We start from the raw sequence: 17,540 nt of genomic DNA, 5'->3' as shown, positions 1-17,540 counted from the left end.
GGAAGGCATTTCCCATCGTAATTCTCCACTTTATTTACTGGGGTTGGCACTAAGTTTTAGTTATTAAACAAGATCAAATCTTCTATCCAAGAACAAAGATTTGGCCTTATTAAAGATGTTCCAAAAATATATCACAGATTTCTTAGGTAAGTCCAAAAGAGGAGTTACAAATAGGCTTAGGAATACACACAGAGTCTTCCAAATGTATTCCTTTAAAGGAGAGGACACTTTTCAAAAGGGTAAGTTTCACTGTGTTTGTTAAGCCATCAAAGACAGTTTAACCTAGTAGTCAAATACATTAGCTTTGACCTGGTTCAATGCCCAGCTCTGCCACTTGCCAGCTGTTTGATTTGGGGCAAATATATCAATGCCTTAGCTTAGTGCCTGGCATCTAGTGAGAGCTATAAAAATGAAATTAACTACTATTTATTAAGCATTATTTTATGCTAGGCACTGCATGAAGTGCCTAACATGCTGTCTCATGTTTTTTTTCCAAACAATTATATGAAGTGGACACTTTTGTTATCCCTAGATCACAGGTGAGAAAAATTGAAATGGAAAGATTATGCAATTTGCTAAAGTTAAACATGGAAGATATATATATATATATAGATATAAGTCTCTCTGACTCCAGACCAGGATCCCAAACACAATTCTATCCTGCTAGTCCCTGAATATTGATAAAACCCTCACTAGGTCTTAAAACTTTAATAAGAGTATGAATAGGAAGGATACCGACCAGCATCCAGTCAGGCAGCTTCCAGGAGCCAAAAAGGTCCTCCAGGGCAAAGTTTTACTTTGATGATTCACCGGGGTGAGGTTCTGGCCCTCAGTCCTATAGGCTTAGAAATTCAATTTATTATAGATTGTGGATTTATCTCTCAGAGCACAACCAAGCTTCCAGAAACTGGTATTCAAAATCAGAGACCAGTTTATCCACAATGAAAGTTATGAATAAAAATAGAATAGCCAACGGCTAAAACATTTGTGTCCTGTAACCAGCACCTGAGAATCAGATTCTAAGGGCAGGCTGCTTGCTGAGCATGGAATTAGATATGAGGGTGTCTGTTTTATGTATGAATGTTCGATAGAACCAAACTCATCCAGCTCCAAAGCAGTAATTTACTTGCCTCTAGAACTGAATAGGCCAATATAACCTCTCACTCAAAAACGCTGGGATAAACACTACCAGCATTGGCTTCTTAGACCCTTCTCTTCCTGTTTTGTGTTTTTTTTTCCTTTGGTGGGAGGGGGGATGACCAATTCTTTCCTGATTTTAGGTTAATTTTTTTTTTTCAGGTTACAGCATAATTCTTCTTTTACTAAGATTTTTATTTTTATATTTATTTATCTATGTATTTATGTATTGCTACACTGCGTGACTTGCCAACCAGGGACTGAACTCATGCCCTGGGCAGTGAAAGCATGGTCCTAACCACTGGACTGCCAGGGAATTCCAAGTTTTTGAACAATAATTCGCTGGTTCATTACACATTGATTTGAAGGTTTATATCTAAAAAAGCCACTTTAGTTCCAGGTTCTTGCTGGGGAGTCCTCTCTCTGAGGTCCAGAAGTACTGACAGTAACAATAAAAGACAAGACCCCATCCCTCTGGTGAAAGCTGTTTTCTCCTTTCTGGAGATCTTGTTGGTTGGCTTTCTAGCTTCAGAAACAAGACAGTATTGCTGTCCAAGGTTGAATGCCAAAGAATTGATGCTTTCGAATCATGGTGTTGGAGAAGACTCTTGAAAGTTCCCTGGACTGTAGGGAGATCAAACCAATCAATCCTAAAGGAAATCAACCCTGAATATTCATTGGAAGGACTGATGCTGAAGCTGAAAGGCCAATACTTTGGCTACCTTTGAAGAACTGACTCATTGGAAAAGACCCTGATGCTGGGCAAGATTGAAGGCAGGAGCAGAAGGGGATGAAAGAGGTTGAGATGGTTAGATAGCATCACTGGCCCAGTGGAGATGAATTTGAGCAATCTCTGGGAGACAGTGAACAACAGGGAAGCCTGGCGTGCTGCAGTCCATGGGGTCAAAAGGAGTCCAACAATAACTAAAAACTAAAAGATAACACTGTGTTCTGTAGCTAGTGAAGAGATAGACTGCTTGGAGGAAGATTTACATAGTTCTGCAGACTCCACTGGCTGTGCCAGCTCTGGGTGAGTCGGGTGCACACGGTGTTAAATGATTTGTTTTTTCTTGGCTCTTTGCTGTAGGTCCAGGCAGCTACATCAACAGTAGCCTTCCTACTCCCATGCAGAGCTTCCAGAATGCCTGGGAGTCTCCTGCTGAAAACAACATGGAATGCTCGGAACTAGTGAAGATAAGGCTGGAAGCTCTACTGGGTAGAGCAGTCAGCACTTAAAGAAGGCATGATCCAGCAATCCCACTACTGGGCATATACCCGGAGAAAACCATAACTGAAAAGGACACATGTACCCCATGCTCATTGCAGCACTATTTACAGTAGCTAGGACATGGAAGCAGCCTAGATGTCCATCAGTAGGTAACTGGATAAAGAAGCTGTGGTAGACATACACAGTGGACTATTACTCAGCCATAAAAAAGAAAGTATTTTAGTTTGTTCTAATGATGTGGATGAACGTAGAGCCTGTTATACAGAGTGAAGTCCGAAAAAGACAAACATCACACATTAATGCATATATATGGAATCTAGAAAGATGGTACCGAGGAACCTATTTGCAGGGCAGCCATGGAGACACAGAGGACAGACTCATGGACACAATGGGGGAAGGAGAGGGTGGGACGGATTGAGAGAGTAGTATGGAAACATAGACTTTACCATATGTACAATTAGATAGCCAGTGGGAGTTTACTGTATGATGCAGGGAGCTCAAATCTGTGCTCTGTGACAACACAGAGGGATGGCATGGGGTGGGAGGTGGGAGGGAGGCTCAAGGAGAGGACATATGTATGTCTATGGCTGATTCATGTTGATGCATGGTAGAAACCAACACAATGCTGTAATTATCTTTCAATTAAAAATAAATTAATTAAAGACTTAAAGGAGGGAAGCTGCTCCCAGAACCTTTGGACCCAGGATAACTGCAGAGTTTAAAGTCAAGTAATGGATACCTCAACCTACTCCAGTATTCTTGTCTGGAGAATTCCATGGATAGAGGAGCCTGGTGGGCTATAGTCCATGGGGTTGCAAAGAGTCAGACATGACTGAGTAACTAACACTTTCACATACAATGGATGCCTCACTACCAATGTGTGCTACATGGCAGCTGTGAACAGCAGGTGACAGGGGAAAGGGGGCGTGGACAAGTTCCTCTCCTCTCCTTCTGCAGGTGGGGACTTGACACATCTTCAGGGTACAGGGGAAAGGAAGGTGGTCCTGCCAGTGCAGTATTTTCCCAGCTCTAGACTACTGGGCTGCCACATTGGGAAGGTACAAGAGTGGGAACCCCTGACTTTCAAGGCCTACCATTCCAGTTCCGTTCTGCAAGATAGGGAGAATCCGGGTCTACCAGACCCTGAACTTCCAGTGCATAAACACAGGACATTGGATAGGCTTAATAATAGCCACAGCCTCTCCCTGGAGAGATCTCTAAATGGTGCTGAGAGAGGGGCAGGGTGAATCAGGAAGTCTACTGATTCTTTCCACTGAAGGCCAACCAGGGGACTAGACTGTTGGTCCACCCACTCCAAATATCATGATTTATCATACCAACTTTGGGCTTCCCAGGTGGTGCCATTAGTAAAGAACCCCCCTGCCAATGCAGGAGACACAGAAGACACAGGTTCAATCCCTGGATCAGGAAGATCCCCTGGAGAAGGAAATGGCAACTCACTCTGGTGTTCTTGCCTGGAGAATCGGTTGGACAGAGGAGCCTGGCGGGCTGTAGTCCACAGGGTGACAAAGAGTCAGACAGGACTGAAGCACGTTAGCACATGCACGCACCTTTCCCCAACAATCATACATTAAAATGAAGCTCCCACCAGTGTCCAGGGGTTAACTGAGTAGAAGACTTGGGCCCTTTATTACTCCAGATTCTTGTAAGGAGTTTGTTTTCTGAACATTCTTCTCTGTACACTCCCCTCTGTCTTAATTGGCCCTACCCATTGAGGTATATTCCAGATCTTTCTCCTGTATCTTTGGCTTGGCTCAAGCCTCTGAATCCTCCACAGAGGAGACTAAAAGCAGGGAGATGGCCAAAATAGGCAGTCAGGGAAGAGCACAGGCATTCCTATTGCATCTGCTCAGTCTCTCAGCAATCCTCGTGTCAGGGGACTACTCAAGTTTCCAGACTGAGCCCAGAGAGAGAGGCTCCCCTTCCTCACTCCCAGTGTGAGACACAGAGCAACGTTTCTCAGAGGCAGTCTTCTGAGTGCTGAAAGTCATAGATACTGGTGATGAATGTGGGTGTTCTCCAGCAGCTCCCTTCTGGACATAATTCCTCGGAGCTGTCCCCTGGCTCTGTTTGAGGCAGGGTCTGATTGGCTGTACTCGCAACATAACTCCTTGTCCTTTCTCTCATTATCATTGGTTCTCACAGCAGTTGTTGCTCCTGGTTGCCACAGGTAATACCTATTATTATTGTTGCTATTTTTAACACTCTTGAGAACCAACATTCAGGGCTGAAAGATTTCCACAAAGCCAGGCAGTAGTGACAGGCGACCACTTTGGCAAGGCTTGCTTAACTGATTGACTCAGAAACATCTGTTAAGTACTGGCACGTGCAATGTGAATGTGCAGCTTGATGACGTGGAGGGAAACAAAGATGAAGGAGAAAACAAGATTCTCTCTTTCAGGGGGTTACATTCTAATGGAGGCCTTTTTTGTTATTGTTTAGTCACTGAGTCCCGTCTGACTCATTTGTGACCCCATGGACTGCAGCCTACCAGGCTCCTCTGTCCTCGGGATTTCCCAGGCAAGAACACTAGGGTGGGTAGCCATTCCCTTTTGCAGAGGATCTTCCCAACTCAGGGAACCTGCATATCCTGCATTGGCAGGTGGATTCTTTACCACTGAACCACCAGGGAAGCCCGATGGAAACCTAGGTACATCTATAAATCACTGAAATATAAGGTGAGGACAGAACGGTAGATAACAGATGTATTCTTCAAATCTGGAAAAATTGAAGGAGAGCATTTTCAACTATCAGGCCACCAGGCAGATGCCTGCTCATCTCCTGGGGTTGTCTAAGAAGTCAACACTAAGGTTAATAAAGTCAATTGTAACATGTTAAGCACCATAAAGTAAGTATTTCATAATGCCCTATGCACCCAGAGCATGTGTATATAACAGGGGCTCAGTGTTTCATCATTTTCTTTTAAATGGATCTCTTTTAAATTAATGAAATGTGCTGACTACCCTTCACCTCCCTTTTATGAAAGGAAAAGAAAAATAGATGTAAGAAATAGAAGCTGTACTTCCCTGTTCCTCAGGGCAACTAACAAGAGAACAAACAGCGTTCAGTACCAAGAATAAAGTTGACTCATACTCTTAGGCTCTCTCTCCTTTTAGAGCGCATTGATTGAAGACTTGGAACATTCATTCTCTTAGGGAAACAGACGAAGTCGCCAAGGGAGAGAGGGTAAGGAGGGAATAGGGAAAATGAGGTGAAGGAACAGGAGGCAGTGGCTACTACACTGCCTTTGACAGTCTCTTCATCCCCACAGAAAAGGCTGTTCCAGGAAATTTATATTCTAGGCAGAGTGAAAAGGATGAGTAGAAATCATATATATTCTGGCCCAACATCCTAGGGGAAGAAAGTAAGTCTTGTGACAATATGAGTATCTTTGTGGCCTGGTACCAGCCCAAGGGGCTTCCCAGGTGGCACAGTAGTAAAGAAACTGCCTGCCAATGCAGGAGACACAGGAGACACATCCCAGTCCCTCAGTTGGGAAGATCACCTGGGGGAGGAAATGGCAACCAGTCCAGTCTTCTTCCTGGAAAATCTCATAGACAGAAGAGCCTGGTAGGCTACAGTTCATGGGGTTGCAAAGAGTTGGACACGAATGAGCACCTATGAGCATGTACCAGCCCAAGGTCCGCAGGTCTAGAAAACTTAAAAACAAAACCAACAAGAGTATAAAGTCTAATATAGAGAATTAGAAGTAAAGAGAGGAGGCGAACATTTCCCAAAGCAGGGTTTCCATGAGTGCCATTAAGTAACCTCAGGTCAAGAGATGAGAGCCTAAAATCCAGGAAGGGCCCAAGGTCCATGTATAGGACAAGGACATCATATGTCTTCCACAAGCACACCTCAAATAGTGGCATGAAGAAACAGAGCACACAGACAGCTCTAACACTGGGATCCTGGCTTTCTAGATAAAGGAAGTAAAAAAGATGTTTTGTCCTCCAGTAAATTCATTTTTTTTCTGTATCATTGCCTTTGCTATCCTTTCTCCTATTCCTATCAGTTGTCTTTACACTATTTAAATATTCATGTTTGTTTTTGTAAAAACTACTTGAGGGCAGGGATAATGTGTACCTTTGCCTTTGATGGAAACTAGCTCAGTGCCTGTTCTTATTAGGTCACTAAGAAATGCTGCTTGATTTAATGTTATAGGAGAATTAGACTTCAAGGGTCAACAGCTGCAAGGGCTGGCAATCCATAGAATTTCCATGAGGCAAAGCCACATTTGGCAATTACAAGGGCATACCAGTGAAGTGAAGAGAAGCGTCAGATTTTGCAATAGTTCTGAAAATAAGATAGATTTTCTGGAGTGGCTGTATTCTCAGAAAATTATGTGCTGAATGCCAAAAAGTAATCCAGTTTCTCATTTTTATAGAGATCATGCAAGATACAATCTCTGCCAGATTCAAATGGAAAAGGGTGACATTTATAAGTTTTCTTAGCACTATATAGCATTATGCTAGGTATTGCACACGTAGAATATTTTAAAAAGTAAGATGTTATTACTGCCTTCAAGCTTAAAATCTTAACGTAGAGTCAGTGTGAATACACATAAACTAATCAATGTTTACACTGGAGAACGAAATGGCAACCCACTCCAGTACTCTTGCCTGGAAAACCCCATGGACGGAGAAGTCTGGTAGGCTACAGTCCATGGGGTCACGAACAGTCGGACACGACCGAGTGAGCTCACTTTCACTTTATAAATTAAACATTTTAGCACTGCTATTGGAAAATGTGTCCTAAGATGGTGGCCTTTAGATGAGCCTTGAAGACCCCCAATTTTTGTGGGTCTTTACTCCTCTGAGGCTTCACAAAGCTATTCTGTGGACATTTGAAATATAATAAAGTTTATTGCTTTAAACCCCACCCCACTCCACCTTACTCACACCTATTTATATTTTGAGATAGCATTTCATATACTTCGTGTAACAATGTGCTTAGCTCTTAACTTCTTAATGCTCTAGCCTTTGAGCTTGAATCTATAACCCTAACCTGCAGTTTAAGCTTCACTCAAGAATTCAGAACCTTCCTGCTAGAAGAGCAGGAGAAAACTTAGTCACTAGTTAAAGATTCAGTCTCAAAGGTAATCTAGTTTTAAAGAGGTTCCTGCCTTATACCTCTAATCCCCAGAACTAGATTTCTTGCTGGTAATTTCCCCTCCCATGAATAGAATTACAGTCCCCAAAACTATATTCTTTTCAATGGGGTCTCTGTTTTCTATGATTTTTTTGGATGCCAACTTTGCACACCTGTTCTGTTCACATTGTCTAATGCTTGCTCAGATTAACACCCTGAATCTTAGATTCATTTTAGACTTTTACAATAAGTTAAAACTTTCTGCATGGTCCTTGGGGGCTGCCTTTGGCGACAGAGTCACAAAGAAGGCAGTAGTAGCTCAAGGGTCTCTCATTTCAAGTGTTTCTGGTTGCAAGGCAAGAAAAGCAAGTAAGAGGCTGCAGCTCCGTGACCGGCTCATAGTCATCAACTTGTTCGTGTTCCAAACACTAGAATATATGATTTCTGCTTTAAGGTATGAGGCAAGAAAAGAGGTATTTTAGGGAAAAGGCTTAATACAGCATTAAGTGGATTAGATAGCAAGATGATCAAGATAGTATATACCTTAGCAAGATATTTATCAAGAAACTCCTTCTGGAAAAGGAAATGGCAACCCATTCCAGAATTCTTGCCTGGAGAATTCCATGGACAGAGGACCCTGGAAGGCTAGAGTCCATGGGATTGCAGAGTCGGACGTGACTGAGCAACAAACACTAGTATTTACATAGATCAAATGAGATAATGCAAGCAAAGTAAGCAGTACCATTTCTGGCACTCCACAACCATTAGTTCTTTTTCCTCTGCATATATATTTTACAGTTAAAGTATTTTTGTGTACATTAACCCCCCAAAACCTTCTGAATTAGGTGTTTCCCCAAAGAATAGTGACTCGACCTCCAAAGGAGCTCATCTGAAAAACCACAGGGCTGAGAGTCAGACTCAGGTCTTCAGACACCAAAGCCAGTTCCCTTTCCCCTACACTCCAGACTGTTCTTATTGCATTGTCCTAAATTTAAGATTGTGATGGCCTGGACTGGAATGTTAACGATGGGATGGCGATCAAAGACTGATGTGAGTTCCTGGGTAGCAGAGCTTTGTAAAAAAAAAAACAAAACAACTTTCTCTCTTTCAAGATACATCTATTTTCACATTTTAACATTTCTAAAATTGAGACAATTGGTCTTTTTCAGTTTTTTTTACCTCTCAGCAGGAGGAAGAGGAGGAGGAGGCAGCATGTAGTTGCTATTGCCCGCTCATCCACAAACAGGATAACTAAAATCCATGGACATTTTAGTAAAAAAAAAAAAACAATAAAACAAAAACAAAACCATTTAAGCACCATTTACACAAGAAATATGAATCCTAATTGTTGTCTGAAAACCTTCCCTTAACACCTTTTGGTAAGATCAAGAAAGCACCAGCATCAAAACTTGTAGATTGGATATCAGGAGCTTGGAAGAAAATTACAAAAAAAAATGGTGGAACCCTGCTTAAGGAACGCTGCAGAAGACAGACTCTGAATGTAAAGACTGAACTACTGTAACATTCATAGTTTCCCTTTTATTGATGCGCTAGTGTTTCTTGTTGTTCGGTCCCTAAGTTGTGTCCAACCATTTGTGACCCCCAAGGACTGCAGCACGCCAGGCTTCCCCGTCCTTCACTGTCTCCTGAAGTTTGCTCATCTTCATGTCCCTTGAGTCGGTGATGCAATCTAACCATCTCATCCATCCTCTGTCACCCCTTTCTCCTTTTGCCTTCAATCTTTCCCAGCATCAGGGTCTTTTCCAATGAGTCATCTCTTCGCATCAGATGGCCAAAGTATTGGAGTTTCAGCTTCCGCATCAGTCTTTTCAATGAATATTTGGGGTTGATTTCCTTTAGGATTGATTGGTTTGATCATGCAGTCCAAGTTACTTTCAAGGGTCTTCTCCAGCACCACAATTTGAAAGTATCAATTCTTCGGCACTCAGCCTTCTTTATGGTCCAACTCTCGTGCATCACAGCCTTGTCATGGCGAAGGGGCTTGCATAACTCAGTGAAGCTATCAGCCATGTGGTGCAGGGCACCCCAAGACGGACAAGTCATAGTGGAGAGTTCTGACAAAATGTGGCCCACTGGAAGAGGGAATGGCAAACCACTCCAGTGTTCTTGCCACGAGAACTCCATGAACAGTATGAAAAATGCACTAGTGTAATATATGATAAAAATACATGTTCAAATAAACTTAATAAGGTCTTTAATAAGGGCTGCATGAATAGAAAGCATTGCCCCATTGATTAACTTGTGGCATTCTTTTCTTTGTTGGCAGTATATAAAATAATGATGTGTCCTAAAATTGGTCGTGTCTTAAATTTGATGAGGATGGCTGTGTTATATTTGTATAAATGCTCCACAGTTTATAAAGTTAGCTCATTGTAGTCATCTTAATAACCTTGTGATATTAGGAGCAAAATATTAACATCAAGTTTTATCGATGGGAAAAACAAGGCAGATTAAATAACCTACTCAGCCAGCTATAGATCAGGATAAGGGCTTCAAATTCAGTCATCTAGAATAAACCTCGGAGAAGGCAATGGCACCCCACTCCAGTACTGTTGCCCAGAAAATCCCATGGATGGAGGAGCCTGGTGGGCTGCAGTCCATGGGGTCGCTAAGAGTCGGACTCGACTGAGCGACTTCACTTTCACGCATTGGAGAAGGAAATGGCAACCCCTCCAGTGTTCTTGCCTAGAGAATCCATGGACGGAGAAGCCTGGTGGGCTGTAGTCCATGGGGTCGCACAGAGTCGGACACGACTGAAGCGACTTAGCAGCAGCAGCAGCAGCAGCAGAATAAGCCTAACACTCTTTTTTTCCCTCTAAGATTTCAAGACTCGTATTATTCTAAGAGTTACCGTTTAAAAAAAAAAAAAAGAGCATACCTGATGAGAATGAATGTAATAGTTCAGGATGAGTATTAAAAATGCCTCCCTTTTGGCAAGAGAAGTGATTGTCATGGCTGTAACAGTAATAAATCACTCTTACAGCCTAGAACTGTGTACTAGCACACAAAAGGTGTTGAATAAATAATAGAAGTTGTATCGCTCAGCGTAGTTAATGCTAGCTATCCTAGCAGTCAAACCCTGAATTCTTAATGGCTTAACCAGTAAAATTATATATCTCACACTTTGCCCTATATCTAGCCCAGGTTGGCAGGCAGTAAAGGGTGCATTGTTCTATTCCACACCTTCACTCGATTAACCAAGATGACTCAGGATCTACAATCTTTCAGCTGTACATGTGGAACATGTAACTCCTGAGGTCTCTGTGAGGGGGTGAAAGGGTCAGAGGAGGCACAGTGGTTTATAACTTCCTCAGCCTGAAAGTGACACAAGACTTCCTTAAGGATATGAGCCAGAAGACATCACTTGACCCTAACGTAGCTGAAGGAAGGCTGGGAAAAGCAGAGGAGCAAAGGAATATTTGGTGACTGCAGTCTATTCTACGATAGTCCTATCACTATTTCCTTGAGCACAAGAATGTTTTATTTACCGATATTCCCAAATATCTAGAATAGTATTTGGCTTATACTGTTCACGAATAATTACTGAATTAATAAATCACTGAATTAGTAAGTGGCATATCATGTTGGTTTTCCTTGTTTTGATTCTGAATCTACTCTGAAAAGTTTCTAGATAGAATTAGATACTCAAGTTCAGGTTAGTATTTCCAAAACACCTACAGTCAACAAGCAGGTGTTTGGGTAAGAATTTTTTTGAAGTTGGCAAACTCATTCTCAAAGTAATTATTAATAGATCACACGAAATCTTTTCTATAGGAGCTTAATGATTCTTTAAATTTACAAAAATATTAGGAAACAACACTCAACTCTAAAAGCCAGGTAGGCTTCTTGGTTTCACTTATAAATGAACACAGACTGCAATCTTCATAAAAATGATTGCTTAGGGAGTGCAAAATAATTCGCCCTGATGATACGAATTCAGATTTGGGTGATATGAAAAGGCGAGCAGCAGTCGGGTACGGGGAACTGAACAGTAAATAACAGTCCTTTTGGCTCGGATTCAACACCTAATCTTAGTATCACCTCCTGGTCAGGAAGGCAGAGAGTTCAACACTGATTTTCACAAAGGAACCTAAAAGTGATTATAAGAAGCGATTCATCATTCATCCAACAAATGTTTCAGTTCAGTTCAGTCCAGTTGCTCAGTCGTGTCCGACTCTTTGTGACCCCATGAATTACAGCGTGTTTATTAAGCACCAAATATGTGCAAAGCACAGTGCTTCATGGAGAGTCAGGTTCAAAAGACAGATAAGATTCCTACTCTAATGGAACTTAAAATCTAATAGGGAAGACAGACAGTGAACAATTATTAAGCATGACACAGGTTGTAAAAAGGGAAAAACCAGGTGCTACGGAGTGATAACTGGGGGATTTCTTGCTTTTGAGCAGTAAGAAAGTAGGATTAGGGAAGCTCTCCTCAAGAAATTGAGGTTTCAACTTAAAGGATAAAGAGGATTTGGCGTCAGACAAGTGAGGGAAGAATTTCAGATGGAGGGAATACCTTGTCTTCACAACCATGCTAGGAAGTCACTCAGCATTAAATGCTTTATTATATAGCTTTATTATATAGTGGTAGGAGAAGGCAATGGCACCCCACTCCAGTACTTTTGCCTGGAAAATCCCATGGACGGAGGAGCCTGGTAGGCTGCAGGCCATGGGGTAGCTACAGTTGGACACAACTGAGCGACTTCTCTTTCACTTTCATGCATTGGAGAAGGAAATGGCAACCCACTCCAGTGTTCTTGCCTGGAGAATCCCAGGGACGGGGGAGCCTGGTGGGCTGCCGTCTATGGGGTCGCACAGAGTTGGACACGACTGAAGCGACTTAGCAGCAGGAGGAGAACAAAGCAATTTAAGCAATGTTCAAAGGACACTGTTATTAGGACTATAGGCTATGTTCCTTACCTTTCAGGGCAAGGCACATAATTGTCTCCCTTTCCTGATTCAAAACAGTGGCTGAGCCAGTCACTCTTATAATCCACCAGGCACATCAACCAGCCACATAGACTGATTTAACAGATATGAATTTGCAGCTTCTTTCTTGCTATGCAGGATGAGAATGAGCCCTAAATGGTTTTCGTGCAGGAAGAGGGTGGGGTGTAGTCGTGGAGAGAGGAGCTTCATTGGTGAGAGCCAAGTGCTAAAAGCAGCTGCCTGTGACATTTCCATCAGCAGGCCTCCCGCCTTCATTGTGTTATGAGACACACATCAGATGTTCTGGTTTATGATTTCAGCTTCAGAGAATACAACCCTTTGAGATCTAAGCTCATGTATCTCTCCCTGGCATGCCGCCTGTTCATTAACTGAACACTAAGGTCCATTTGAGGCTGACAACTAAATGCTGAGAACACTGGAACCCCTTTCTCCTACCTTCAAGGAGGTCTGGGGTCCTATGGAGTGGTTAAGTGTTAGGCCCAGGTGCCTACTTGCTGTACTTGCTAGAAAGTGACAAAGCACAGACTACCAAAAAGATTCTGTCCAGATGCCAGAACCATGTCAGATACAAAGTCACATACAGCTGCTGTCTTCTCCAGTTTGGATAAGCCAGAGGACAATGTATTCTCTCTCCTTTTGAAGACAGAGTAGAGACTAAACTCATGGAGGTCTCAGGTAAGCACCACATTATCCATTAGTAGACCAGACAGACCTACAGAGGGCCAAGACTTTGTCTTTTCATATTGTGTATACCTCCCCAGGTAAATTAAAGTAGAAAGAATCTATTATTTATAGGGAAGATAACAGAGGAAAGCCTTTATAGGCTTTGGCTTCTTTGATTCAACAGCAAGATCCTGATTTGACTGAGATGTCAGCAAATGAAATATGTTTGCATACTAACAATCTCCAAAAATTTAAAAGTTTCTGATATTCTGATCATTTAAAAATATATTACTTTAGAGATTTCCATGAAGTATTTGTGCTGAAAAATGTTACTTGCTTCCAAAAATGCTGGGTCAGATAGTCATTCAGATTACTTCCCCAAATTACCTCATGCAGCTATGAAGACCAACGTAAAATAAATGCCAAATTGTTTTCTTTATAAAGAACAAGATTAAAAAAAAAAAAACGAACAAGATTACATAATGATGACAATAATCTGTTCTCATCTAAATGACAGCAGTCTCTGAGCACCAAGGCTGCTTGCTCTACCTTTGGGAAGCCACATTTAAATGATTTTGTGTCAGAAATCTTTTCATAACCAGATATTAGACCCAATTTGAAGCGACTTGAATGATGGATTTGCTTTGAAAGGAGTGGGATAAAGTGAGCAGTGAGGTTATATCAGGGCTTCTTAGACCATGCTGTTACCTTTTATAATCAGTCTGTGATCTTGAGGAAGGTAGCTGGGTAAAAAGGGAGGATATAAGAGATAGTTAAATCAGTATCATGAAGTTGTATTTATAGATTTTACTTCAAATGAACTATTCTGAAGATAAGTACAGTATATGAGTAATTCTGGGGGGTGAGGGGAGGGAAGTGACAATTCAAAAATATGAAGAAAACAATTAAAAAATAATATGTTACCATGTTTTTAAGATATAGCAAAATCCTAAAATTTTTCCATCTCTTTTCTCAGACTTAAAAGAACACAGTTGCCAACTATTCAGTTCAGTTAAGTTCAGTAGCTCAGTCATGTCCAGCTCTTTGCGACCCCATGAATCACAGCACACCAGGCCTCCCCATCTATCACCAACTCCCGGAGTTTACCCAAACTCATGTCCATCAAGTCGGTGATGCCATCCAGCCATCTCATCCTCTGTCATCCCCTTCTCCTCCTGCCACCAATCTCTCCCACCATCAGGGTCTTTTCCAGTGAGTCAGTTCTTCCCATCAGGTGGCCAAAGTAGTGGAGTTTCAGCTGTAGCATCCGTCCTTCCAATGAATATTCAGGACTGATCTCCTTTAGAATGGACTGGTTGGATCTCCTTGCAGTCCAACGGACTCTCAAGAGTCTTCTCCAACACCACAGTTCAAAAGCATCAATTTTTTGGCACTCAGCCTTCTTCACAGTCCAACTCTCACATCCGTACATGACCACTGGAAAAACCATAGCCTTGACTAGACGGACCTTTGTTGGCAAAGTAATGTCTCTGCTTTTGAATATGCTATCTAGGTTGGTCATAACTTTTCTTCCAAGGAGTAAGCGTCTTTTAATTTCATGGCTTCAATCACCATCTGCAGTGATTTTGGAGCCCCCCAAAATAAAGTCAGCCACTGTTTCCACTGTTTCCCCATCTATTTGCCATGAAGTGATGGAACCGGATGCCACGATCTTAGTTTTCTGAATGTTGAGCTTTAAGCCAACATTTTTACTCTCCTCTTTCACTTTCATCAAGAGGCTTTTTAGTTCCTCTTCACTTTCTGCCATTATGCAATAAGTAGAAAGGAAGAAAGATGAGATAAAATTCTAGGAATTAGAAAATCCAGTTATTGTTTGGATTTGAAATACTATCTGTGTACCCTAGGATAACTTCGGGCTTCATTTTTTCATCTATGAAATAAAAGGAATTGGGTTATTTCTAACTCATCCTCCAGTTTGAATAGTGCATGATTTGATCTGATAGGAAAACTCTCCCACTTTGTCATCCTTGTTTACTCAATCTCAAATTAAAAAAAAAAGTCACTTACCACAGATTCTTAAAACAAAATAGCTCTCTCTATATAGAATGTATTCCTTTTTTCAGTAGTCATGACATGACTTAAATAAATGCCACCCTATTATCCCATCACTGAGGAAAAGGTTTTCTTAACATTTTGAGTTATAATTTTCTAACATTACTTTTGTGCCCATACTTTTACACATATTTACTTAAAAAGATAACCGTGATAGCTTTGTACTTAGTGTTTTGAAAACTGCATTCCTTAATAATATATCATAAATATTTTCCATATTTTTCTAAAGCATGAATGTTTTTCATGGCCGCATTTGTAATCCATCATCTAGAAAAACCACAGTTTAACTCATCTATTCAACATCTAGGTTATTTATAGTCTTTATTATAAATTACACCGTACTGAACAAATTTGTACAAGAAAACCTGATTATTTCCTAAAGATAAATTCTCATAACTAGAATTACTCCTACTAGCAATGTATGAGAGTGCTGGTTTCCAGTTCCCTTTGAGAGTTATAAAATTAGTTATAACTTAAATACATCTTTGCCAATATGCCTTGTGAAAAGCTCTTTATTAAAGACCTGGATTTTATAATTTAGAGAAATGCTTGTCGATATCCATATCTGGTTATTATTCAATACTTCTCTGTATTTTTCTGTGGTCATTTGCATTTCTCTTTTTCAGTTAAATATCTACTCCAGTCTTTTGCCCATTTTCCCACTCACCACTTTTCTTTTTGAGATGTTCTCAAATGCCTCATTGTTTTTGATGGGGTAGATTTTAGAAGGTGCCCTGCAGATTCAGGTTTTTTAAATTTATTTATTTTTTATTGAAATATAGTTGATTTACAATGTTTTAGTTTCAGGTGTACAGCAACATGATTCAGTTATATATATATATGTCTATATGTATACTTTTTCAGATTCTTTTCCATTATAGGTTATTACAAGATACTGAACACAGTTTCCTGAGCTACACAGTAGGTTCTTGTTGCTTATCTATCTTATATATATATATTAGTATGTTTCTGTTAATCCCCAAATCCTAATTTATCCCTTCCTGCCCTCCTTCCCTTTTGGTAACCGTAAAATTGTTTTCTATGTCTGTGACTCTATTTCTGTTTTACAAATAAGCTCATTTGTATCATTTTTCAGATTTCACATATAAATGATATCATGATACTTGTCACAACCTATAGCATAATGACTTGATTTACATGCACCATAAAATGATTATCCCAATAAATTTAGTGAGCATACATCATATTATATAAACACAAAATTAAAGAAATAGGAAAAAAAATGATTTCTTTGTGATGAAACTCTTAGGATTACTCTCATAAGAACTTTCATATATAAATAAAGCAGTGTTAATTATATTTACCATTTTGTACATTACATCCCTAGTACTTACTTATAATTGGAAGTTTGTTCCTTTTGACTGTCTTCATCTAACTGTCTCTTCTCCAAACACCCTGCTTCTGGTAACCGTAAACCTGATCTCTTTTTCTATGAGTTCGTTTTTGAAGTATAATTGACCTACAACACTATCTTAGTTCCTGTTCTACCACATAGTGATTCAATATTTCTGTACATTTCAAAATAGTCACATGATAAATCTAGTTATTACCTGTCATCATATACAAATACTACATTATTATTGACAATATTTCCCACTCTGTACATTTCATCTCCATGACTCATTTTATTTTGCAATTGGAAGTTGGTACCTCTTAATCTCCCTCATCTACTTCTCTCTTCCCCATTGGGAACCACATATTTGTTCTCTAAATTTATGTCTCTATTTCTGTTATGTTTATTTTTTTTAAGTTCCACATATAAAAGAAATCATACAGTATCTGTCTTTTTCTGATTTGTTTTACTTGGCATAAGACCCTCTAGGTTTATCTATGTTGTCACAAATGGCGTTATTTCTTTCTTCTTTATGACTGGGTAATATTCCATTGTATGTATACCATGAGACTCAGTTGTTTTTGAAGATCAAAAATCGCCAAAATTATGGTCCCAGACCAAAGCTTCGATTAATGTTCTTTTACAGTTTTCCTTTTATCTATCCACAAATAATTTTATAATTATGTTTCACTTTTTAAATCCCAAAGCTACCAGTAAATCATTTCAAGACCCTATCCTGAAGCACCTTTTCCATTAATATTTTAATAATGAAATACTCTTAATGAGACATTAAGACTTCATTAATTTTTTGCATTGAACAATAATAAATTTTAAACATTGGTAAGTGAATCTTGGATGAACTAGAAGAATACACATTGCAGGTATTCATTTTTAAATGTACAGCGTCCTAGACTAGATCAAAATTATGATGGCAGAACAGAAATATTACATTCAGGTATCTGACAATTTGACTCATATTATGTGAGCGGATTGGCTAGG

At 40.2% G+C, this 17,540-nt stretch overlaps 1 long non-coding RNA gene across 5 annotated transcripts in view; it reads right to left on the bottom strand.

Moving 5' to 3' along the window:
• The window catches only part of LOC147376070 (uncharacterized), a 174,887-nt gene that overhangs the window by 33,053 nt on the left and 124,294 nt on the right, over positions 1 to 17,540 (bottom strand). The window contains exon 1 of one of the 5 annotated variants that reach the window (XR_015160694.1): positions 12,422 to 12,584. The exons of 3 other annotated variants lie outside the window; for them this stretch is intronic. This is a non-coding gene — a long non-coding RNA (uncharacterized LOC147376070). Of the gene's footprint in view, positions 1 to 12,421; positions 12,585 to 17,540 lie in introns of those variants that run through there. One more of the 5 variants, XR_015160697.1, reaches the window with a different exon arrangement.

The sequence above is a fragment of the Bos grunniens genome, chromosome 3 (assembly GCF_055505025.1).
Source record: "Bos grunniens cultivar Pamir isolate PY7600 chromosome 3, Bosgru_T2T1.0, whole genome shotgun sequence".
NCBI lineage: Eukaryota > Metazoa > Chordata > Mammalia > Artiodactyla > Bovidae > Bos > Bos grunniens.
Note: the sequence above shows the minus strand (reverse complement) of the source record. Positions and strands in the feature narration are given on the sequence as shown.